Source organism: Falco punctatus (genome assembly GCF_963210335.1).
Source record: "Falco punctatus genome assembly, chromosome: 7".
Classification (NCBI taxonomy): domain Eukaryota; kingdom Metazoa; phylum Chordata; class Aves; order Falconiformes; family Falconidae; genus Falco; species Falco punctatus.
Genome location: NC_137587.1, coordinates 62,063,287 through 62,089,093, shown reverse-complemented (window position 1 = coordinate 62,089,093; position 25,807 = coordinate 62,063,287). Strand labels below are relative to the sequence as shown.

Genomic DNA, 25,807 nt, shown 5'->3' with positions numbered 1-25,807 from the left:
CAGGACAGGTTGTAGTGTTATTCTTACTGCTTTTTCTCTTCTGGGAATGATTTCTTCTTCAGTCATAGTAGGGTTAGTATTAATTTTGTGTTTCACAATGCTATGTCTTAAAAGTTGCCCTGCTCTTCTACAGCCTTGTAGTCTGTGTCTATACTATTATGCGCTATAATGTTATTTAGTTATTTAGTGCTATGCTCCTGATCCTTAGCACTGCCTTCGTATTGCATCACACTCTACTTGTCTGGACCTACTGAATCTGTTCTCCAGGCTGGGAAGTTTTGACACTAGGATAATCATGGCTTATACCCAAACACTGCCCCTACAGCCAACTTGCACACATGGTTCAAGTCACATTCTTCTGCAAGCTAAACTTTCATTTGATTCTAGTTATTGGGAACAGAGCAGACCTGACCATAAGTCCGAGTGCATTATGCATCCAGCTAAACAGATCAAGCCTTATAATGGCTTTTGACTGCTTAACGTTGCATTGATTTTGGAGGCACAACAGGAACACAAGTAACACAATCGGCTCTGTGTTGTTGTTGGAATTTCACTACTTGCACATTTCCTACAACAGGGACTTTCTCCCTGAGGAGTTCTGGAATCCAACAAAAAATGTTTATCCTGGTTAGTATTTAAAAATATTTAAAATGAAACACCCTCCCTGCCAGAATCTGTGATGAGAAACATCTCTTGCCCGGTTGCCAAGCTCACAGGGATGTTTGTCCCTGAGGAATCCAACGTCCCTTTCATTCATGCAAGGGAAAATTAATTGCATGCTAAATGCAGAATTCACCTTAGAGAAGTGCAGCTGGTAGCAGCGGCCTTTTCAAGTGCATTCAGCTCTCCAAAGACAGCTGATTCAGAGCTACACATGATGGTTGCTACCTTGTACTGTGAGGATCTGTACTGTAACTCAGCTGCAAAGTCTGGGTTTCTCTTGGGTACTTACAGAGTGTGTGGCCACCACTGAGCTGTGGTGTATAACAAGCGGGACTTGTCTATCAGCTTCGTGTCATTTTGGCAGCCCAGAAAGGATCATTCTTTGATATGGAACAGTCAAGGCTCTGCTGACTGGTGATAACCAAGTTGGACTGGGCACTTGCCAAAACTATTGCACACTTCAGCTGTACCTCATCAGACCTTTTGTCTTCAAGTTTCTTGGCTCAGGGATTAAATTTTCTTTTGAAAGTAAATGTCCCCCTTACATAACTGATAGAAAGCCACCGACATTTTGAGACAAAACCAGATATCTGAACATAGCTGTGGCATGCTAGGTGCCCAAGGGCAGCAGAGGCTGGCAGGTATATCCAGGACCCAGTGGACACCTTCAACTTTTTGAAACTGTTAGCCAAATGCCAGGCAGCACATCCTACAGGTGTCTTAAGGCATTTTGGACATGATTTTTTTGCAGCTGGATCTTTCCCCTTTCAACCTCATGAGTCTTCCCACCAGGTATCGGGGTCCTTGTGAAAAAACTTCTTGACTTTATCTTCACTAACTTGCTTCAACCAAGAAGGAGCAACAGCAAGGGCAAAATGACAGTAGAAGCAATAAATAGTATCGAATCTTTGTGAAGGACACAAATCTTTGAGCATCTGCAATTACTATTAACATCAAATGTCAACATGAGCTGGTAAACACCACAGAGACGCAAAAAGACCTCTGCCAGACCAAACAGATGTCTCAGAGATCCCACTGAAAGGAATCACCGCTGGGCTCCAAGCGCCCAGGAACACCTCCCAGAGCTTCTGTCTTTGCCTGAACTGAGATCATGGTAAAGAACGTATTTAAACAAGTAATCTTTCCTGTGCTTTGATCAAGAATCTATCTTTTGCTTATGGTGGCTTCTTTCTTTCTGTGAAGTTAGAGATCCCACATTGCTCTGTCTTTCCCAAGTCACTTTTACTCTCTGCTCGCACTCTGTAACTCACAGTGGCTGACCAGTAGCGATACTGGATTGCTGTTGTGTTGCCCATTCAGGTTCATTTCATAGCATCAGACTCCTGGGCTCCAGTTAACAGCCAGTTGTTTAGGAATGTAATGATGGGTTGTTCTTTCTGTCCTCCTCTTTCAATCTAACAAATGCAGGAATGTTGTCCTAACTAAGTGGAACATCCCTGAGCCTCACTGGGTGAATGAATTGAAGAAATGAGCACATTTCTAGGTTTTAGCATCAAATGTATCATTTTCAGTGTAACGGCATCCCTGCTATTAACTTAGCAAGAAAAGAAGGACCTGCTGGGAATCACTTTTCCATTTTCATTTTAATCAAGAAATCAGTAAATTAATATTAGCTCTATGAAAGCAGCACAGCCTTTTTGTTTTCCCTGGTGAATATTTATTCAAGCTTTTAAACAAGTTCTCATCATCCACTTCTTATGTTTTCCACAAATTTTGAGTTTTACTGCCAGTAAGTTTCAACTAGAGCTTATAGCAGTGTTGCTTGAATGCCAGCTCCTGAAAATCTGGTATAGTAGTCAGAAATGTCCTGATCCGATTTATGTTGGGAAGCAAAGAAACCTCAACTGACTTATCAAAGCAGACTAATTTGAAATCAAGAGATGTAATAAAGCAAAATCCAGCCAAAAATAAAGGTGGAATTCATTCTTCAATTTGTTTTTCAGAAGCCAAACCAAAACCTCCAATCGATAGCAAGACATCGAGCACTTTCGAAGAATTAATTCTTTTTTTTTCCCCTACCACAATAATTACAGAAAGTCCTTCTCATGCATGCAGCTGTGTTGTTCAAGAAACTTTTCCATTTATGATAACAGAGAGTCAATATTCAAAGACACCAAGGGTTTATGCTGGCGGAAGTTAGAAAAGAGCAAGAAGGTAAAGCAGCTTTTCCAAGGCTGTGCAATAAAGCCAAGAAGAATGTGTGCGTCTCCTGAAGTGTCAGTGGAGAGTTCCAGTCACTGGACAAGTGATGGTCTTTCATTGCAAACACAATTCTCATTGATAATATCGTTCTGCTTGCAGAGCAAAATACTGTCTCTTCTACTGTCTGTTTTGACTTCTGTAGCTCAGCAGCACTGTTGTACTGAAAAAAACCACATGGTTTTCTGAGAATAGCACTGACTTGGAGAAAAATGTCTGCCGAGAGACCTTCCCAGAAAAGTACCCCTTCCCCTGTGAAATCCAGTTGTTTAATGTTTTGGTGTGGGGTTGGTTTTTTTCTGGGTGTTTTTTTTTGTTTGTTTGCTTGCATTTATTCTTTTTTTTGGCTGTGAGTCCAGTAGTAATTATCTTTGCGTCTGAAATACTCTTGCTGTGTGGCAGTGTCCATGCTGCTCACCACACAGAGCCTCAGTCAGCACGCTTTCTCTGCTCCCTCTGACACATATCTCCATCCCAGTTTCTGGGATTAGTATTTCTTCCTGTTTGAGGATTAAACAACAAAAATAAAAATCTCCCTAGAACACAAATGCTTTGGTTGAAACCTGGAGCATGCATCTTCTCTGCTCACCTGCAAAGAGGAAAAAGGAGGAGGTAAAGAGAGAGAAGTGTTCTTAATGCTTGTGATATATGAATCACATATGGTTTACACTGCTCAGGATCAAGTCAGCACTACCAAAAACATCCCCCACCCTGTCCCCCAGCCAGAAGTGCTAAACTCTTGGCTTAGATGAAGCAGTTTGTGTAGCAAAGGAGTGGCTGCAGTTCCCCTTCCAGCAAGGCAATGAGGATTCGGTGCCATGTTACTGCTTCTTTATTTTCCTTTTTAATTATGACAGCATAAACTGACTGCTGTGATTGAGCTGAAAAATTGATCCTCCCATCCCTGTGCCCTCTTCCCACTCCCTGAGTTTCCTGCTTCTCTGTTCCAAGATACATAAGTAATAGGCAATGACCATTCCTAGGAGACCATCCATAAAGCCAAGTCCTTTCTGTGACATAATTTTGCAGGTGGCCGGCATCAGCCAACGAGTAGGTCATGCATGACATACATGCGAGGTCTGATCCATCTCCTCCTTCAAGATCTTACAGACCACATGCTTGAAGGCACATGGAGCACAGCATGTGCTGAGAAACATGATTACATAGAACTGAGGCCAGAAAGACATTGCAGTTGAAAGCAGACGTAATAAACTGAGCTCTCTGTCCCACCTTTTGTCCATTCGGGCATTCATTAATGTAGATGTACTCTGCTGAGATCTGTGGCGCTGATTAGGTTACCCAGCCAGCCCTTCCAATGCACCACGTCTGCATCAGTGATTTCTCCCCCTCAGAGCAGGAGCATCTCCACTTGCAGGATATTTATGTGTATGTCTGGGTGATTTTCTAGTCCGTCACAAAAATCTCTATTACTTGTACATATAATTAATAACTATAATGATCCAGCTGAAGAGCACCAGTCTAGCTCTATCATGGTGAAGGGAGAGGAAAGACAGACACCTGAGAGTGTGGTTAGGTCAGGCAGAATACTGCTGGGGAAAAAGGGCTCTCGCAGAAGCTTGAAGACAGGCGGAGTTTTGAATAGAGCAAGAAGACGGTTCAGATCTTTTGATTTCAGAATTAAAATTGGGAGCACGGGAATTGAACTGGGCTCTCAGCAGGCATTTCACAGTTTGCTGGCAATCTCTGCCTTTGCCTGTGATGTGAAAATGCAGATAGTGAGTGAATCTTGATAATTCCCAACTCACCTAATCAGATTACTTCATCACCCGAATGAGAAGTGACAAGTGAAAGGTAGAACAGGAAGGCTTGAACTGTCTTGACCATGACTCTTTTCCAAAGCTGTGGGAGTGGTGATGGGGATATCCTGGATTTGTAGAGTTTGTGGTGTATCCCAATGGGCAGGGAATTCACCTGGGAGACAGGAAACAACTGTTTTATTCCTAGTTTTTCCTCATCTGCTGGATGACTGTGTGGTGAGAGGTTAGGCTGCCTTGTCTCTATCCTTGAGGATCCTTTGTACAACATTAGAAGAAAAAGAGGAGCATAGATGAAACAAGCTTTACCACTGCAGATGCTGAGGCCACAGGTTCTTCTGGTCACTGTGGTGAGCCAGGCTTTTGCCATCTTGCTTAGGGAGAAAAAAATCACTGCAATGAGCTCTAGAGATAGCACCAAGTAACAGTGCTGTCTCCGCAACCTCTGCCAAACAGCTGGCAATGCTGCCAGCAGAGCTGGGTTTGTTCTTTTCCCTTTTTCTTCTTTCCCCTTATTTCTTCTCCAACCTATCCCTACCTTTGCTTTGCCTTGTTTTAAAAAAAAAAAAAAAAAAAAAAAAAAAAGCTTAAACCAAAATTGCATCTGTGCGAGAACATCACAAAACAACAATGAATACAAAGGCAGCCAAAACCAGTATCTTAAAAATCCAGCAGTGGTAGGATTTTGCCCAGATTCTGAGAGGTTAAGGTGACCAAGATTTCAGCTGCCCTTTTCCAGCACTGAGGTCTCATTATTTGCTATCTTTCTTGCTCTTTTCTCTTGCATCACATTTCCTCATCTGGCTGATCTCGTTTTGTTTTTAAGGAAAAAATCTTGGCTCTAAAAACAGGGGCAAGAACACGAGTTTCACAATGCTTTATTCCTTTCCCCATAAATGCTACCTTTAAATCTATCTAAAAGATTGACTAAAGGGGTTATCTTACACAACTGAAGCTGTTGCTAAAGAAATAGGGAATCAGAGATCTTTTAAAATGCAAGTTTTGCATGATTTTCTACACTACAAAGACTCTTTGTGGAGATTTCTTCACTGTTTTGCATATTTAGTAAAAGTATTAAATGATTTTTAATTGTGATTGCTTGCCACTAGAGTTTGTCATTGCTTACTAAACTCTAACAAACAAAAAAAGAAAGCTTCTGAAGTTCATTCAGGAATTTTTAGTGTTTTGCTTGCTTTGGATATGTTACTATCTTTGATCTTTTGTGCCCATTTATTCCATCAAAATTAGCATAGCCAATTCTTACCAATAAAGTAAAATAAAATAACGATTGTCCCTTTCTACTATTTTTGTTGCTGTAGAAGTGCAATACAGGGCTCTGTTTTCATCTTTTACTTTCCAGGGCTTTTGTAGTACAACTATAAAATTAGGGGGTTGTCCCACAAAATAATTCAAGTCCTTCAAAAGTATTTCTGTTCCACATTTTTGGAGGAAAAATCACACCTCAATGTGTTTTTTGAGACAAAATCTGAAAGAAATCTTTTGTTTGGATATTTTTTAAATTTTGTTGCAAGAGCCTGAAACATCTTGTCTTACACACAGTGATCTATTTTTTACCCTTACTAACTCACTAGCTAAGTAATGAAAACCAGGGCTTTTTGGCAAAAAATAATAAAAACCCACAAACAAATAAACCAAAGAGCCAACCCAAAAAACTCTCATGTGCAAAAGATCTTTTGAAATATTTTGAACAAAGAAATTCGTCGAAACTAATCCTTTTCATGATGATTTCTTTTTTTTCCTTATATAGCTCATTTTTTTAAAGGACACGGTAAATGATCTTCAAAAAAAATATTTACCAGCTCTAAATCTAAGTCTAGAGCATACAAAAACTGGGATGAAGGATGAGCTCTCAGTCTGGTGCCTGCTATAACAGACTCATTTAAAAATAAAAACTAGAAAAAGATGCAAATATGAGCCTCAAATCCAACCTAATTCTTTGCCTGGCAGGGAAATGAACCAGGTGGCTTAATTGGTCTTTTCTGTTTTGACTGTATTTTCTAGCACTGCCTTAGAATTGCCAGGTTGTGGCGGGTGTTTTGTACTCATCTGGGGTGAGAAGTTGCAAGGATTTAATACACCATATGACTGCAGCCTGCAGCACTCCGAGGTGTGCCTTTTCTATGGCAACTGAGGGAGCAAATTTGCAGTGAAGCATGTTGTACCAGTTGTGTGATACTGATGCCACATTTATGTATCACAGTAACTTGCCCGGAATGGTGAAGGATGCTCTGTGTGCTCCTTTGTGAAGAAGGATGGACACCCACCTGCAAAATTCAAAGCCTCTCAGTTAATATATGTGACTGAAAAACTGAAGAAGGCAGTCCTGCTTTTAGCTCTGGAAAAAACTCCTGGATGTATGATGATGCTTTTACAAAGTTCAGGTGCCCTCTCCAGTCTGAGGGTGGGCCCTGGGGGCCACCTGCTGATGTTCATGTGCCTGCTGTGCACATGCTTGACTTGTTTAACTTGCAAGAAGCAAATGGCTTGAGTACATACAGCAAATCCAGTACCCTGGGCAGAGTGTGCATGAGCACAGACCCTCTGACATCTGTGCAGTCAGCCCTGGGCTTGTCGCATGTGCTCTCCAGCGTTCCCCAGTGCAGGCTGGTCCCTGCTGCAGTAAGCTTCAGCAGCATGTACCAGACGTTCAATCTCAGGCTCTCAGAAACAGACCCATCTTCAAAATCTATAATGCAATTCACAGAGCCAATTTTTCATCTGGTCTTCCATATCTGACGTGAGCCAAGTTTTTTAAGAGTTGCAGTCTGGGTTGGGTTTTTTTATTTTGCCTTCCTGTTTTGTTTGGGTTTATTTTGGTTTTTTTTTTCCCATTGCGCTCTCAGACAACTAATGTGAGTCATTGACTGGCTTTTCTGATTCTCTGCTGATTTGATTGGCTTTGTAAGGCCAAAATGAAGCCAGTCCCTTGTGGAACTATTTGAAGGCCTTTGCTGATTCAATTAACTCTAAACTACGTTCTTTGTGGGAGGAAGAAATTCCGCCCGCTTAAGCTTCAGTTAGCTGTGGCACTGCACTGACCCATTTCACAAACATCCCTGAGAATGGGAGAGTCCAGGAGCGGTGCGGGGTTTAATTCTGAGACCAGTAAGGGACTATTTAGCTGTTTGAGGCATAGGACTAGAAGGGACCATTTCAAGTCAGCGAACCCTGTCCTTTCCATCAGAGGCAGCCATACAGGAGACACGTGTCTGAGAAATATTTGCAGAACAGCTGCTGTACCTGCCGTCAAATAACATGTCCCATCGCCCTCTGCCCCACGTCAGTGACCTGAAATGAAAAATGAAAAAAAAACAAAACAAACCCAAACCCATAGCTAATCTTCACAAGAGAAGGCAGCAGGAGAGACAGAGGATGTCTCTCATGTCCTAGATTTACCAGTAGTGGTGTGGCTGTTACATCAAACTTCTAGGTGAGCCGATCAGGCAGACCATGCAGCACACCAGCAGGGACAGGAAAGCTTCGCTGACATCAGAGGAAAGTTCCACCTGATCTCACACAAAGAAAAATAACCACAACCCAAACTATGTGTCTGGCAAAATAACCAGTTTTTCTCCAGACCAGAGAAAGCCTCAGTCCTCCCCGTGGAGCTCTGTAGTTGCCTGCACAGAAATATGTGACTGGTCTAGTATGTTTCTTGGTTTAGTGGTGGATGAAGAAGCTGAGCAGAGAGACCTGGATGTCATCATTTGGTCTGCAGAAGGAAAACCTGCATTTCAAAGTCTGCTCCCTCTCTGGCTGAAGGGAGATGAGGGGCTCCGCAGCAGCCCTGGCTGGGGCACTGCTTGCCATCTTCATGCTGTTTGCTGAACCGAGGAAATGGGCAGCACAGGGAAATGTTCCCAGATCAGATGACCCATTTTACTTGAGTTGAATTGAAACAATTTGCATTTCATTTTTTAGCTTTGGTTTAACCTTTAAAGGAAAAATCTGTTCATCTTCCAAAACGGGGCCTCAAAAGGTTTTGTTTAAAAGAAAAACAGAAATGAAGCACTGAGAATCTCCTAGATTTCTTCATACTACCTCTCCAGAAAAAGCTGTTTGGGTGCTGACACACTGCTCACAGCATCCTTTTTTGCCCACCTTTGAGCAATATTATTATGAGCATCAAACGCTGAAGAGTCACCTGCCTAGCAATGTAGTGAGCTCCGTCCCTCCTCTCCAGCTGAACCTGTCACATCTACCAAAACAGGGAGTTCAAAGAAGTGCCTCTGTGGTTTAAATAGCTCCCTTCAAGCTGATGCATCCTCTCCTAATCACTGGGAAGCCTTTGCTATCCAAGTTCATTGTCTGTTTTCTTCCCACGTGGTTCTTCCATCAGTCAATCCGGAGAGGTTTGAGTTTCAACCAGAATCATTCATGAAGGGGCAGTAAAAGCACTAGTGGATTAGAAGATGCTGTGCTTTTGTTACTGTTTTAAATCTGATGTCTCTACTAAGGGAAAACATTTCCAGGTTTGCACAGTTAATGAAGATCTAAGACAAGTGAACAGAAGAAAGAAAGTGGGAGGAAGGTTTTGAAAAAACTTGGGGTGGGGGTGGGGGGGTGGGGCTGGGAGGGAAGTCAGCACGAAATGGAAGTTAAAATGAGAGTGCAATGATTTTAGAAAAGATGCTAGCTGCTTTCTTCTCTCCCTTGCCTTGCCTTTCTTCCCTGATAAACATATGGATGGTAGAGCTGAAAAGATTTAGAGTAGAAATGCTAATGAGGTTTACATGAAGCAGCATCTTGTCTGTTCTTGCAGGGACCTGGATCCCTCCCAAGTTCCCAGGCAGCGGTTTGCTAAGGTACAGCAGGAGCAGCAGGTGCCTCCAGGCTTCACAGGCATGGACCATCCGCTCACGCAGCGAGGGTTTTGCTCTGCCAGGTGGAGTGGATTAGGAGGTAGAAAAACGGGCCTGATCCAAACTTGTGCTTGATGTGCTTTCAATTCTCAGTGACTTAGTGGCCCTTGAGGGTATCTGGTTGCTCACATGTTGTGCTCAGCATGTCATAGAAAAAGGCTAAAGTTCGCTAAAGCTTTGACATTGCTCCATTACTCTGTGCCTTGCCTTTACTTGGACTGTCTGCCACACAAGCTAGGCATCCAAAATGTATGTCAAAGAGGCTTCTTGCTATGTTACCCACACCTAAAAACTTCTCTCACATAAATTTCGGTAGAATGACTGTAGTGTCTGAGGTTTTTTAATAGTCTGAATAGCATCTTCCTCAAATCTGTGTGCAAGCTCAAATTGCCCTCACTTAGTGTTTAATGTCTAACTGGGGCAGATGGTAGCAAACTAAATCGCTCCCTGGAGGTCTTTTCACTGACTATAGAGGAGGTTACAGTTAAAGGCTAGAGTAATTTGATTGACTTGGATAAATCTGGGCTAATCTTCCTTCACAACCTGCTCTAGGCAACATCCTTTCCTTTCCAGGATGCCATACACCCCTTCCCAATGGTCCTGTGTCCATGCTTTTGAGTGAAGAGACCAAAACACGGGTGGGGAAGAAATAGGACTTGACAACAAACTTTTTGGTTTAGGGGCTTGAAAGTGGTCACATAAGCCTGACTTCATTCCCCAGGTTGGAAATGTTGTGAGCTGGTATTTAGCACAATGCTCTCTTCTCAGTGACTAAATCTCTCGTTGGTTTGGGGTGTGGGATGTGAGGGGGATGGCTGTTGTCAAAACGAAACGTTATGAAACAGGTAGATCTCAGGATGAGCGTTTAAAACTTCCATGTAACTTCTTGGCATTTCTTCTTAACTCTTAGAAGGACCAGATTTAATGATACACCTATCCATTGTGTGTTTGACCTCATGTCTGGTCTCCCCAGGATGGCTCAAAAAAAAATCAATGATAAGATTTTAATCAGCTGTAATAAGTTCATGGAAGAGAATCATTTACCAAGGCCCCTCTGTTGTATGTATTTGCGCCGTGGTTCCAATTGATTATTTGTGCCAATTACTAACTATGAATCAGGATTGGAAGGAAAATAATCTGTGCTTGGTCGACTTAATTCTGTCTGAGATTTTCAGATAACATCAGCAGCCCCCTCTGCCCCTTATCCTTCTATTGAACCATTTAATTGCTGTGTTTCCCTCCTAAATAATCTGTGGTGACTTTTTTTCTCTGGTTTTCATAAAGTAAAGCAAAAACATGCAGTGGTTGGAGGAAACAAAAGGTCTTTTATTAATTGTGACTCCAAGGAACTTCAACCCAGACTTGGGGGCTAGAAAGTAGCTTGGATGATTTGTGCATAGATTAGAGGCAGCTTTCATACATTTCTGAAGTAAACAATTTAAAAATGCAAGTGAAAAATACCATGGGGTATTTTTCCGGCTCCTGCAAATCTTTTGCTTGCAAGAACCTCTGGGACCTAGCAGCAGACTGTGTCCTGTGCAAGTCTCCTAAAAAGCCATAGTTTAGGGAGAAGATAATAATAACAAATGATGCTAATAATAAGCCTTAGCTCTGCTGCTCCTGGGAGTATTCGGGAGGCAGCAAAGTGTGCTCAGCCCATGGAAGAATTACTGATACTCTGTAAAGTGAAAGTCATACATTAATCTCAGTCCCCCTAAAGTTGTTATGGCAAATGTGAAAAAGGGGCTTTTGTGTGTTGCCACTCTGCAGAAGGAACTCATCTTTCGCTGAAATGAAAAAAAGTACTGCTTGGGCAAAGGATTAGGTCACTTCCAATTTTCCTAGGCTGATAGCACTGCTGAAACAAAGAAAAAAACCCCACACTTCTCATACCCCTGCAGTTTCCTACTTCCTTGCAGTTTCCTGCAGTTTCTTGCTTTAGAGCTTTCTCTAGCAGTCCCACCACAGGCAAAGTTTCTCCTTCCCCTCGCTCCTCTGGTCACTTAGCTAAACACGCTTCACCAAATGACAAGCAGACTGTGAGAAAAAGGCGGCTGGACCTTACAGTTTCTTAGTAAGCTGGGTATTTCCAGCTAGCTCAAAAATAGGAGCTACTGTGCCAGACTTCAGACCCTGATGATGCTTAGAAACACAGGTTGTACCTCTGAGAGCTTACAGGTACCAGCAGTGACATGACCATCTCGAGCCACAAGCTATGATGGTGATTCCAGATCAGCAGAGAAAGCTCTTGATGTCCGTGGACAGCCAACGACATTGTGAAAGCCCATCACAATCATTTCCATGGCAACTGGCTTTGATGGACTGCAGGGCAGTAGGAAACCAAAGAATAAGTTGGCTTAGGGCAGGGGAAATAAAACTCTGCTTATAAATACCATGTAAGTGCATGCGGGCCATATATCTGTGCTGGGGGTGTGTGTGGAGGTGTTCACACATGTAAGGGTAGTAAGGTGGAACTTACTGAAGCCATTGCCCAGGGTATTTGTCTCAGTCAGGACCCAGCTTTTGCCTGCTGCCAAGCATGTGAGGCTTTATTTTCACTGGTGGCTGCTGCTTCACCGCTTCTATCGCTTTAGGAAAACAAACGATAAAAATCCATTAAAAAAGACTGTATGCCAGGAGTTTCCCACCTTACCATGGCCTTGGAGTCTTCTGTGAATATTGGACCTTGGGAAGTCAACAGGACAATTCTCCACAGCTATGAGCTTTGGAGTGTACAGATCAGGGATGCACTGTCGATGGGCTTGCAAAAAAACAAGCCCTAAATAAAACATCTTTGTGAATCTGTGGCAAAACCTATATACTAGCAGTGCATACTCATGCAAAGTGAGCAGGTCAGGTGCTGGGAGAGGATTGTACTGATTTATTTTCCTGTGAACGTCACATTCAAGAGGGAGAAGCAGTGCTACATGGCACACAAGCATGGATTAAGCACACCTTCTATTCTGTTCCTGAAAACAGCTCTTGGTGTACTGGTGATTTAAGGCTAATTGGAGAGGGCTTGTAGTGGTCCCATTAGAGGCAGAAAAATGATTCAGTCACTCCTGCTGAGCGGAGTCAAATGCTTCCAGCTTTTGGGTTACGCTCCAAGAGACAGGATGCTTGGCCAGGATTAGTAGTTGTACTGTGAGCATCAGGGAGCAAAGACAAACAGGGAAGCTTATTCCTCAAAGAAAGTAAGTTTCTCACACGCGGCTTTTGAAGAACAGCTGTTCAGGATGGAGCAGAGCCCAGACAAGCTTTGTTCTTGCCTTGTCTTCTCCATTGAGATCAGCCTAAACCCCAAAGCTCAAGCATGAACACACTGAGCCCTGTGCCTCAGTGAGCCAAATCTGCATGCATGCACTGACTTGGAGGCTTAGGCTTATTCTCTGATGTGAAGGAAAAGGTGCTCTTGTAACTAAGAATTCAGAAATGAAAAAGTGGGTCAGAGCCACAGAGCCTGTGAACCCATACAGCACCTCGAATACCTGGTTTTCATCAGACAGGACCTGTGCTACCAACACGGACTTGTTGGAGGCTCTTTCTGTCAGGGCTCTTTAGCACCGTTAAATCAGTCACTGACCTGCCACTCGCCTTCTCATGCAGTTGCCTCTGGCTCAGGCAGAGCCTGATCCCCATTCCCATCCCCACCCCTTTCTGTTTGGCATTCTGGAGTTATTTATTTATACCAGGAGAGACAATTGCAGTGTTTCACCGGTGGCCGCAGTGGAATGCTAAACAGGCAGGACCAGGTCCCGCAGGTACTGCGGGATATGGAGTTGATTTGGCCGTTTCTACGTGACTAATATTAAATATCACCATATGGAGCTGAAATCTTCCCCAGGAGTTTATCACTAATTCATCTAAGGGTGACTTTTGTTGTCAGTGTTAAAGTAACACTGGGGTTTTCTTTCTTTTTTCTGTGTTGCTACACTGCCTTCCCCCGCCCCCCCCCCCCCCCCCCCCCCGCCTCCCAGTTTCTGTGAACTACTCAAGGCAAACAGAAATATTAATTAAACTCTTAAAAAAATAATGTCTGCAGAAAGGTTATTCTTGCACCTAGATGTGTGAATGGAAAGCATGTAATTTGGTCACAGGGGGAAAAAGAGCTCACTTCCCACCCTTCTCTTGCGAAATCAGTTGCTTAGCTATGAGCCCTTATTCTTAGCAGAGATGGAGAATTTATTCCATGTAAACAGTATCATCTATCAATGGATTTTTTTTTTCTTGTTTGCAAAAGTGTTTCATGAGTTTATATTTGCCAGCTGGACTATTTAGCTGGCAGTTTTATGGGAATCAATTTAAGCCTTCAACACATGGTGAGAATTGTTCACCTTGACCCTTTGCTTCTTACAAACAATTACTGGATTCCTGAAGTTGTGTACACACACTTCAGCTCCCTGATCAAATGAATGGCATGCCTGACCAGTTATAATTAACCAGTTCTCTTTCTCAAGTCAGGATCCCCAGGCGATCATGGAAATAAAGGCTACCCGCCCTGGTCTTCCCAATGAGCTCCTTATCTTGCTCCCTCCTCAAACCAACCACTTTTATTCCTATTTATTTCCACAATCCCATTGTGCTGGAGACTGTGAAAACACAGAAGCAGATCTGATCCTAGACTGCTTACAGCCAAAGCATGTCTCTAATGCATCAGATCAGCCTTCCAAATCAAGAGGTGCCTCCTGCCTGAAAACTTGCAGATCGCTCTGCTTTCTCTGTTGGCCCTCCCATAGACATTTTTGTTTTCTGTTGCCCAGCCCAGAATCCCTTCTTCCCTCTTGCCCATTCCCAAGGTTTTTCTCCACTGTGGGAAATGCTCTTGCCAAAATACCCTCCCTCTTTGAGAAAATCCCTCTCTGAGCACTGGAGAAGCAGCTCAGGGTCAGGAATTACAGCCAGGGCAAGTGGCTCTATTCGATGCTTGTTCCTCTCAATTGCTGCATAGCGTGAGAGTGATGAGGGGAAGATTGATGTAGTGGCAAGCACAGTTCAGGTTGCACGCTGCTTGCTCCCTGAGAGCCCATTAAAGAGAAGATTTAGATGCAGCAGTAGTAGTTGGGATGAGTGGAGAGTTAATTCCACGTGGAGGACAATTAACAGTTCCTAGTGAAGCAGAACCTTCTGCGTGGTGCACGCTGTCATGCACAGTGTTTCTTTGCCTGCCCTTCGGAGGCTTTTACTTCACCCGAACCACCTTCTCCCTCACTGCCTGATGCCGTGCAGCCCGTTAGATCCGAGTGCCTGCTCCAGCCCTGCATGCAAGGTTGCTAATGCTTTGCACTGAATAAAACCAGGTTATTTTTAGGTGGGGACTGCTTCTCCACTGTGTAGGCATACCTAGAGAAAAAGGTACGAGGGGAAATGGATTCAATGGGCCAAGGCAAAAAAAGAAAGAAAAAAAAAAAAAAAGGAAAATTAAAAATGCAGCAGCCCAAAGCAGATCCTCCTTTAGCTGTGTTCTTTTTGACCATCATGGACAAAGCTCTTTTGCTTCAGTGCTCAGATGTCAGGTGAAGAAGCACTGAGCCATCCTAGCCTGGCCACTGTCACACCATGAAATAAGAAAGTGGTTACACTTAACAGATACTCAATATCATCACCTTCTAAGTGTTGGTCTTTAAAAACTCATTCAATTATGTTTCACACATTCTCACCCCAGTATAAGCACTGCAGACAGTGTTGAGATCTCTTATCACCTTTACTTTTCCTACTTGAATGTAAATTTTTTTTTTCTTTTCAGCGTAATGAATCTGAACCAGGTTTTGCAAGATTTGGTTTGGGGGCTAATTGCAGTCTCTTTCAAAAAGTTTTCACCTGTACATTACACACATGATGCAATTTAAACTCCACTTTAACTTCATTTTTGTCTAGGAAAGCTTTTCAATTTTATCTCTGTTTTCCCTTAACTATCAGAAATGTCATACAAGACTGGGAAAGAAACCCAAGGAGACTGTTATTAGATAATAGTGCTACAGATTAGCAGTTATATAGAATCTGCCTTAAATTGTATTTTTTAAAATTCATTTTAAGGGCAGATTTTCATATTGAATTTCAGTCTTTGTAAGTCTACACATATACTAGAGAAACTAAAAACCGCTTTTAATATATCACATTGTAAGAACTTGCTTGATTTGGTTGTCTTTCGTGGGCACAACTAGTCCATAGACTTTGCAGGTTGCAAACCACTGCTCTGAGATAGCTGCCGGCAAACACCGACAACTGGCACTTACTGCCTGATTTGCATTGGCAGAGCTGCCAAAACATACCAGTGTCCCAACATTCACACTTTCCCCATTTGCTCTGAACTAGATTTCCCTTGCTTGTCGACCAGAAGAATGTTGGTAACCTCCATAAAATTACACAAGCTCAGATACAGTCATTAACTTAATCTATTTAAATATAACTAGGCTGCAAGTTCTTGATTTACGTGAGTTTGTATTTCCAGTCTTCTCAAACCATTTGGAACAAAGAGGAAATCATCTTAGATGCTGCTCTTCTTTGAAGGGACTGAATTTATGATTAATTTTATTTCATAAACAAATTAATTTACTTGTACATCTTCAGAAACTTCACTGCATATTCAAAGGGTAAGAGTTATAATTTTAAGGATGGAAAGCTTTATCCTTTGTATATCTTTAAGAAATTAAATCCTGCTTGGGCACAGAAGTGATGGACTTTTGATTTTTGTCTGGGAATATGATAACGTGATTGAAAAAATCTGAACTTCCATGGCCTAATGATTTCTTCCCCTTAGTCAGCTGCTTGGCTACTACTTACCATCTGTGATAACCTATTTTGGGGTATGCAAACCCACTTTTTGTACTGATCAATGTTTTGGCCACGTCTAACTACACACTAGCTGGCCAAATAGCTACATAATCCTCCCATTGGTACTCTCATCTCTCAAAACCTAACTTCTATACCACTATTTTGCAATGTTCATCTCTTTTCAACTTGAAGAGACACTGTGGCTAGTCTATACTCATGGATGGTACACTCATGGGAGTATGTTTCTATAAAATTTGATGTTACAGGATTTATGTCTTTCCATTGCGATTTACCTCATCTTCTAAGATGCTTTATTATAAACAGTCGTAATTATGAGTAATACTAAAGCAGCAAATGAATCCCAAAAAAGTCTGGAAATTAAACTGTCAGCCACCAGTTTGTTCAAACATTACCCAAACCACGCTTGCCGTAAGATGTCCAATAGCAGTTCTGCACAGAAGGGACATTGCCTTAATTCACTGACATTTAGGTTATTCTTGAGACCATTTTTTTCTCTCCTTGTGACTAGGGTTAATATTCAGCTGAAATGTTCTGTTGCTTAGGAACCATCTCGTAATGTTGAATTCATTAATGCTTTTTCCAGTTTGCTCCCAGGAACCTTGTTAGATAGCGTTTCCCACTTTCATCCTAATTAACAGGTACCTAGCAAAAAAAATGAAAATAAAATGTACTTCAGTAGAGAGCATTTCTGCTTATCCTTTGCCAGTCTTTTTCCTTCAGCCTGTAAAGGAACTGTAGTATTTGTGACATCAAGCTTCTAATTCTTTCTCATTAAATTGCAACATGTTTTGAGCAAAGCAAATATAATTCTCCAACCGCTCCTGACTTTGCTGACTGCCAAGATGATTGGGTGGGCTCTTCCCCCAGGCACTGGTAAGTTCACCAGCTGATTTCAACCCAGGTTGGTGTTTCGCCCAGTTTTTTTGTCAGTGCTGCACAAAGTGAATGGGATGGCAGGCTGGAGCTTGTGCCACTGAGTGTGGCACGGAGATGTGCCAGTAAGGCTGAGCGGTGGCAGGCACAGAGCTCGCAGGCTGTAGAAACCCAGCACTTCCCCACGGTTCATACCCACGGGAGAAGAGACATGTCTGAAAGTTGGCCAAATGGTCCCATCTTTTCCTCTGCCTAGCAGAACTCCTCCTGAACACCTCTGAAGTTATCCCTAAGGGACTCATCTCCTGCCACATAGACATCTTTTAGCTGGTTCACACTGCAGTGTGCTTGCCACGCGGTTCCAGTTTTCCTCTGCTTACGGGTGCCAGAAAGCCAAAGGGGAGCACGGTCAGGTGCTTGTGTTAAGAAATTGGGTATTCCTGATCTGAGCAGCAATCTCATTTGCACCAGTAGGTAAAGCAGGACAAACCTGATACCATTAAACTGTCTGCATATTGTAAGCAAAGAATGAGGCAATGTGATGATGTGGAGGCTCTGCTTTCAATAGGCTTATTTAAGTATTGCTCATCAAGATTTTTTTTTTTTCTGTGTTGACACTGCAGCAGTGTTTGCCCCAGTGGTATACCGAAATTCAATGGCTGGGAAAGGACAAACTATGAATCTCCTTAATTTTTTTCCCCCAATCCTTTTACTTAACTTCTAAAGCAAGGCTCTTTTCTGATTCAAAAAGGGGGGCGGAGGGGAGTGTGGTTAACTTAAAATATACATGTTGATTGCTGCTGCTCCTCCCACTCCCATTCTGCATGCAGAGTGCAGAAATGCCAAGGCAAAGGTGTCTCCATGGTGTTTACCACTCAGACCTCTACAGTCAATATCCTGCCCTGGTAATAGCAAAGGGCATGTTAGCATGTGATTTTCAGCCAAGATCTGCAGACTAAGAAGTGCTGAGAATATTAGCCAAGGATCTGAATAAAGAACTGAATTCCTGGATGCTTGTGCAAGCCTCCCATGTTCCCAAGATACCAGTGTCTCCACTGCTGATAAAGAGCCTTGCTTTTTCCATGTTGAGTGTTCAGGCAGAACTGCTGATGTCACAAACATTTTATTTATTGCCAGCTCTGATTAGGTTTACCAATACTTAGCAGCCAGACAGGGAATTAAGTGGTCAGATCCTATTAAAAATTTGTCTTTGATGTTGCCCTATTAATTGCTTTATTCTGCTCTAAGAAGCTGATTAAAATTCTTCTAAAATTCTGTTAAATAAGGAAGATGGTATGCTGCCTGGTTTGTGAAAGCTGACAGCAATGTTCAGGCAACATAAAAAATTCAAAGAAGTTATTTATGTCCCAAACCAAACTAGAGCAAATTTTGGCAAATCATTCACCTTAGTTATTTTAATGACAATCTGAATAAAGCAGTAAGACTGTGATGGCGTCAGAAAGTTTTTTCTGAAAGGGTTGGATCTCTGTATGAAAGGTGGTTTTTTTTGGGGGGGTATAGGTTTGTTTGTTTGTTTCTTAAACAGTAAATACAGCTTGATCAATTTAGTCCAGACATTTCATTAATGTTGGTCAATTCAGTCAGTCATTTTAACTCAAGAAAGTGAAGGGTTTGGAAGAGAAAAAAAAAGGCATGAGTATTTTGGGATATATTTCCAAAAAAATATCAAAAGCTAAAAGAAACTTTGTTTTTAGTTCACCATAAATCTTTCAACTGAACCACTCCAATTTACAAGTTTACCTTTTGTTTGTTGAGAACATTTTTTAAAATGTGTATTTGGAAAATCAATGTCCTTTCTGATCATCCAGCACTGGAAAAAAAGAATCCCTTACACACGCACCTCTGCTCGTGAGGCAGTCTGTCTCTGACAGCACGCTTTCACAGATGCTAGAACTTCAGATGGCTCGATAAGATTCAGAGAGATGTCCAGGCAGATGGATCTTTACAGATACTTTTTGAGGTTCACTATCCATAACATTTATCATTAGATATTATTTTCACTGTGTTAGCATGCTCAAAGCTATGATTAGTAAGATCATACACACACACACAAAAAAAAAAAAAAACCTGACAGGTGACATATATGTCTAATATTTTGCTTCATGCCTCTTTCCATGTCCCCCAAACATGGTTTGCAAATGAGAGAGAGAGGAAAGACTGGAGGAAGTGGCAGCTGTATGAATTTGTATCTGCTCAAAAGACCACTTATATCCCCAGTTTCAAAAAATGGCCAGCTGGTAAGATGATGGGTGACCGTGTTCTAATTTTGCTTGGATGGCAGGAGACAGCTCAGATCCATCAGGCACCAGGCTTTAAAGACAATCTCCATCTCATTGCAACCAGAACATAAAACATGCTCTGTCCTTATGCTGCTTTTCTCGTCTAAAGGAAATGAGAAGATGGAAAAAGTGTGATGGTAAAGATGGACAGAAAGAATGAGAGCAAATCCACTCCTTGGCATGGAGGGAGGGGATATGAGCACATCTGACAAAGCCGTCTCTAGTGGATGGAGGTTAGAAAACACTGGCACGGAGCTACTTCCATGTGTGACTTGTATTAAAAGTCATCATTAAATGAAGTGTGGCTGACTTGTGTGGTTCGTGTGGACAGTCACTATTTAGGTGAAGTGGAAGATGGAACCTGAGGGATTAATTGCCAGTTTTTCCAAGGGCCTTCTCTGATCCTCCAGCTTGCTGAAGGTATTTCCGAGTGAGCAGCACTGGGAGACTCACGAGAAAGGCTGGTCCTGTGAGTTGGCCAGCCCTGTTTTGCAGAACAGCTGAACACCGGTTGAGCATTTGTACAGGGAAGGAGGATAGTCTACAGGGAAAGAAACTGATTTTGTGGCTTAAGTGTTGCAATAGGCCCCGGGAGATGCAGATTTAAGACCAATTTCTGTTGCAGGCTCACTAAAGAGGTGTGATTTAGTTGCTTGCCTCAGCTGCCTATCTGTTACACTGGAAGAATAATACTTCCTATTACTCCTTTCCTGTCTTATTCAGATCATATTCCCTCCTGGGGAGGAAATATATCTCAGTTGGTAGTGACAGAATGCCGAAACCAAGGAGCCCCAGCCACAAGTGATGCCTCTACATGTTCATATTATTGCATTCCTCTATGTCAACCTCTACTTCATTCACATTACCCTTGCCGGTATGAGGGGCTCACAGTGCCTGGGGCAGAGCTAGCGAAGTCAGGACATGGCCCATTTTGCATCCCATCGCTCCTTCATTTTTTCAGGATTGCCACCTGATTTACCTCTGGATCCCGGTGGGAACCTGTCTGGAAATAAGTCCCTAGGACACTCTGCTGGTCTAATGAAAGGTACATAAAAACCACTTATTGCCAGGTTGCTACCTTTGAGGTTCTGCTGCTTTTCCTGAGATTGTAATAAACAAGTCAGAATTATTTGTCATACAGCATCGGGGTTCTTTTTTAACAGAATATGTCAGAAAAAAGAAAACAACACTTTTCTTCATTGTGGCAAGATCAGTGTTCCATTGCACAGATGATTACCTATGATCATTCATACTTACTCTTGGTACACAACTTCATGCAGCCTCTGTGGCACCCCAAGATAATGGGCATCAATGCTGAAGGGTTCTGAGGTCCTGTGGAAAAGTTGGAGATGATCTCTCCTGATGAGGGGATGCTCACCATGCTCCCCAGGTGACTGAACTCCTCCACACCCACCCCAAAGAGAGAATTATGCTCTCCCCTGCACAGATAACTAATATGTTCTTCCTGACTTTTATTTCATAAATAAAAACACAAGCTCATATAAAGTCTCCTTGAAAAAGTGAGCGGTGTTTCATTTGACATCGCTGGCAGGTATTTGGATTGCTGCAGCAGCACAGCTCCAGCCAAGAGACTATGGATTGATTCATGCCTGTCCGTCTACCTATGGCATTGGGGATCTGCTGACCCAGCTAATGTATGAGCTGCAGAGCTCAGGAAACAGCCTTACACCTTCTAAGCACAAGCTGTTGTTGGCAAGAGCAAAAAGGCGGTGGCAGAAGATCCGAGGAACCCCAGAGGTGCCGTGTTCGGATGGGCCCCTTTTCCCCTTATACAACCAATCTTCAGGTTCTTGCTTTGATTGATCTGCACTAAGGAGGAACACACAGCTGGAAGAGAGACTACAGAGCCAGACCTGGGTCTGGGACAGAAGAAAGCCACCTCCCTGCAATGCAAATGCTTGGTTTGTGGCAACATTGCACAGGGCACAGAGCTCATCTAATCCATAGCAAGCAAGTCCTTCAGCGAATTCCCATCTTGGGCTCCTTCTCAATCCTGCTGCTCACTCACCTTCTCCCCCTCCAGCCCAGGTAGGTCTTGCCCTGGCTGGAGGGATGGTTTCTCCAGAGGCAGACATATGGCCAGGCAGATCCATAATTGATCAGAGACAGAAAGAAGGTGACTGACAACATACCCTGAAAAACTAATTAGAGAAGCACAATCAACAAGTGTTTGCTGGAGCTGCTACGTAATGAGGGGACGGAATGCATGCAGCACACGCAATACCTGTCTGTGAGCTGCTACACAGACCTGTCCAGCCATCTGCAGATGTGGCACTCACCAGATCAAAACGAAAGTGGTTTGCAGTGTTTTCACAACCCAGTGACTTGAGCCCTGTGCTAAACCTGCAGCTTGTTGCATTTCATATATTTTGAAGCCTAGAGCCGATTTGACCAGAAAACTGATTTTCTTGTTTAAATCAGACATGCAGTTCACTGCTGTTACAGAAGAGCCATATTTTCATGTCCTGACAGAGCCCTTTACTTTGCCGTTGACTCTCTCTGCTAACAGTGACATTCAGGGAAGGGCTGTGGCTGTACTGGTGAGGGCTGGGGACCCAGGCAGAACTGGGTTAGGGAAATTGCTTTTTTTTTCCTAAGCCCTGCTCATTGCTGAGCCAGGCAGTGTGAATTGTCCCATGCCAGGCTTCAAGCTCCGCCTCGGGATACCCCCACTTTGGCCATTCTCTAGTGAGGATGCCTGGTTTGTGTCTGGTGTTTGTGGCCCTGTGGTGACAGGTGAAACAAGAGGAAGATGTAGTATGCACACTGTGCTTTGTACACACGAGTGACTAATTTGGCCACCCACAACTCAGAACAATAACCCTGTCCCAAACACAGCGAACAAAAAACGGGCTATCAAAAAAACAGGCAACCGGAATTGCACTGTGGGAGCAAATACTTCAATAAAGGGAGCATTTGGATTCAGAGCTTCTGTTCCATAATACAAATACTTATGGAAAGATTTTTTTTTTTTTTTTTCATAAATAGGCTGAGGATTTTTTAATTACTGGTTGATTCATTTTTGTTCTTCTATTAGAGAAAAGGTAAAGGCACACTCACACACAGACCCACACGCTGGGTCTGTCAAGCATGCTTCCTTGCATGTCTATTAGCAGCTCCTAGCCAGTTCTCTTTGTGCCACTTGCACAGCACATTGCCTCACCCAGACCCATATGGTAAGTCCCCGTGATTAAATATTCCCCAGGCTTTCCATTTATACCTTGTGCTGTAGATCTGCTGGACATTAGTGTGTGTATACAGACATATATATTCGATTTATGGAAACTATAATGACCTTCAACGAGATAATCTCACCTGTCTCCAGAGTGTTAATCTTCATTTCCCACAGCCACTTTCTCTTAAATCTGCCTAAAGGCTATTGGGTCTGGCAGGAGAACAACAGTAGCCTTCTCCTGCTCTGAGATAAAAAGAGTGGAGCCCAGAAAGCGAGAACGATGCTGACAAGTTAAAGAACCCTGTATAAATTACACCACCGTTGTCCAGGTTTCATGGAAGCTAATCCTATTTGTGTTTTGCTCTGTGTTTCTCACTAGCCAGGTTCCTGCTGTAATTACACCTGGACCCTTTTCTTTCTTCAGCTGCTTTTTTAGCATTCAGGTCCAAGGTCATGCTGCAGAGCTCCAGGTTAACCAAGCAGTGACTTGAGATTTTAAGTGCAACAGGTCTCATGTTTTTCTGTACGTGAGTGCACTGCAACTATTATTTGAATGGATTTGCAAGCAATTCAATGTCATGGCTGAGGGTTCTGATAAGACTGAAAGGAAACATTTTCAGAAGATTTTGGTTCATGAAAATAAAAATGCAATGTTTTAACTTGTTGTCCTAGTTCGTGATTAAAACAACCAGAGAAATCTTGTCCTTCCCCACAAGATGGAAATTACATTTTCTGATGAGCCACGGGAATAATTCCCCATTCCCAGAATGCTGGTGGACAACAGCAGTATTCCTGGCACACTGCAGCCCTGTGTCTCTCTGAGATGAACACACGCTCATTAAAGCACAGATCAGGGCACCCGTAGTCTGTTCCCAGATGCACTTCTGGCTTATTAAATCCCTTCTGCACCTTAGTGACACCAGATGGACAGTGCCTTGGCGAAAGCTTGTCTTAGGCTAATAACAGCCTTGACATATTTATGGAATAATGTGTGTAGCATGTTTTTAATTCCTGGCTGGAAAGGTGCTATTTAAGCACATTAATGTGTGCATATTTTTATATATGTTAAGTAGGGGGCCAGTAAAAGAGAATCCCATTGATCCCAGAAATAATTTATCATCATGAATAAGAGAACCCGAGAGGTTCTTGTGTTAGAACTGTTGATTATAAAATAAACAGCACTTTTTATTGAGTAGCCTTGCCTATTCCCCAGTGTCTGAAGACACATTGCTTACACCGCTCCAAGCTCACCATGAAGCCAGTCAGTCAGCAGTGTAAATCTTTCTTCTCCTCAGGTCATCACAGAACACTTCAGCTGCATTTTTTTTCCTTCTGTTTCCTTTGCATTGTTTATAAACCTGCCAACATCTGAAGAAGGTACTTATGTTTGTCCCAGAGGTCACGTATTATACAACTCATTTGCTGGTTCAGTTACAGACACCATAAGCTGTCTTGCCTTCAGTTTGCAGGCTGGAATCACTTTCCTTTCGTAATTGAACCCGGCTCGTTCCCACATGTGCGGTGAGACTTGTTAGGCACTGTATCTTTGTCTGATCATGCTCAAGTGTTACAGAAACAAATTGAGATATCTGGAAAAGAAGTTTGGGTCGTAAGGAACTGGATAGATCCCAGGATGCCGTTTTGTTCTGGGATTTCCACACCCAGCAAGTGTTCCAGGGGTGATGTTCAGTAGAAAAAAGGGAGCTTGGGAACACCTTCTTTCTCTTTCACAAAAATTGTTGTGGGCAAGATGAGATAATGGACCATACCGAGTTTCCTAAAGAGGAAAGAGCTGATTAAAAAAAAAAAAAATCAAAAAAAGAAAGAAAGAAAATCCCCCATGGAGCTTCTCAATCAGAGCAAGGCGCACAGCCATTGAAGCATTTAGTTGTGGTTAGTCTCTTCAGCCTGGTGCACAGCAATGCACATGGGGACGACTGTCATGAAACACCAGAATGAGTTGCTGATGGATACAGGATGAAAACCCCAGAGTGGATAAGGAGCTTAACACAAACGTGGGAAGGGTTTCTGGCCTTTATGCTACCTCAGGGACAAGTGTTTAAACCTAAGGAGGACTGAGAAAAGAAAAGAGAAAAGAGGGAAGGTGGTGTACAACAGCTTCAAAGTGCAAGAAAAGATGAGACTGGCCCTTTCTCAAGAGCTTAGAAGCAAAATTGGCATCCTGGAGAGAGAACATAAGAAATCTGGCAACCTAAATATATTTAAAGGGCTTACAGCTCCCCAGGGAAAATTTTGAGGCTATTGAAGTGGAAAAAACCCATTTGCTAAGATTAAACAGGCTTTTTTCCCCAGAAAAAAAAAAAAAAAAAACAAAAAAAAAAAAAAAAAAAACCAAAACACCAACAAAAAACAAAACGGGAAAAAAACCTGACAAAGCAGACAAATGTTTGGCAGGAGACCCAGAAAAGAAAAAAAGAAAAAAAAAAAAAACAAACCACAACCTGGCAATAACAACAACATGATGTGGGAAATCTGGGCAGGGGAGAGGTCCAGCCCACTTCTCCTTTGTCTTCCACAAAGGTTGTAATGGGAAAGTGAGATATTAGTCCATGTAGAATTTCCTAAAGAGCCAAATTTGCAAAAAAGAAAAAAAAATCTTGAAAAGCCAGAAGAGAGCCTTTCCAAGCAGAAATTTAAAAATTTAAGGTCAATGAGAACCCTTGCAGTGTTAATGTTGAACAGGCCTTAATACCTGGTGCGTGATAAGGAGTGACGATTGCTGCTTGACCTTGGGCTTGAGCCTAATGTCGAGAACAGGCATGGTCACAGTAAGCGGCTCATGTGATGAAATGTCAGGTGCTGAATGATTTTGGCTAATTTGATTGCTCATTTTGAAGAAATTAGATGTGACAATATTAGTGTGAAACAGTGCCTGTTCAGGGCCTCTATCCCTCTGTCCTTGAAGCAAGGGACATGCCGTTGAGATGTATCTATTCTTCTTGGTTTCTCATGATCTCCAACCTTGCAGCCCATGGAAAGCTGGACGGCACATGTGTGGCACCTCAGCTCTTACCGTGGCAGCAAGTTGTTGACCTGGGATTGGAGCTTTGCCCCAGGGAGAAGCAGAATCAGGGAGGGAGTAAA

At 42.7% G+C, this 25,807-nt stretch overlaps 1 protein-coding gene across 1 annotated transcript in view; it reads left to right on the top strand.

Moving 5' to 3' along the window:
• AGBL1 (AGBL carboxypeptidase 1) overlaps positions 1–25,807 on the top strand; it is a 465,261-nt gene that overhangs the window by 378,637 nt on the left and 60,817 nt on the right. Inside the window, exon 24 of the mRNA XM_080396228.1 lies at positions 20,468–25,807. This exon is cut by the window's right edge and continues 39,664 nt beyond it. The gene's annotated coding sequence lies outside the window, so the exon portion shown is untranslated. The remainder of the gene's footprint in view (positions 1–20,467) is intronic.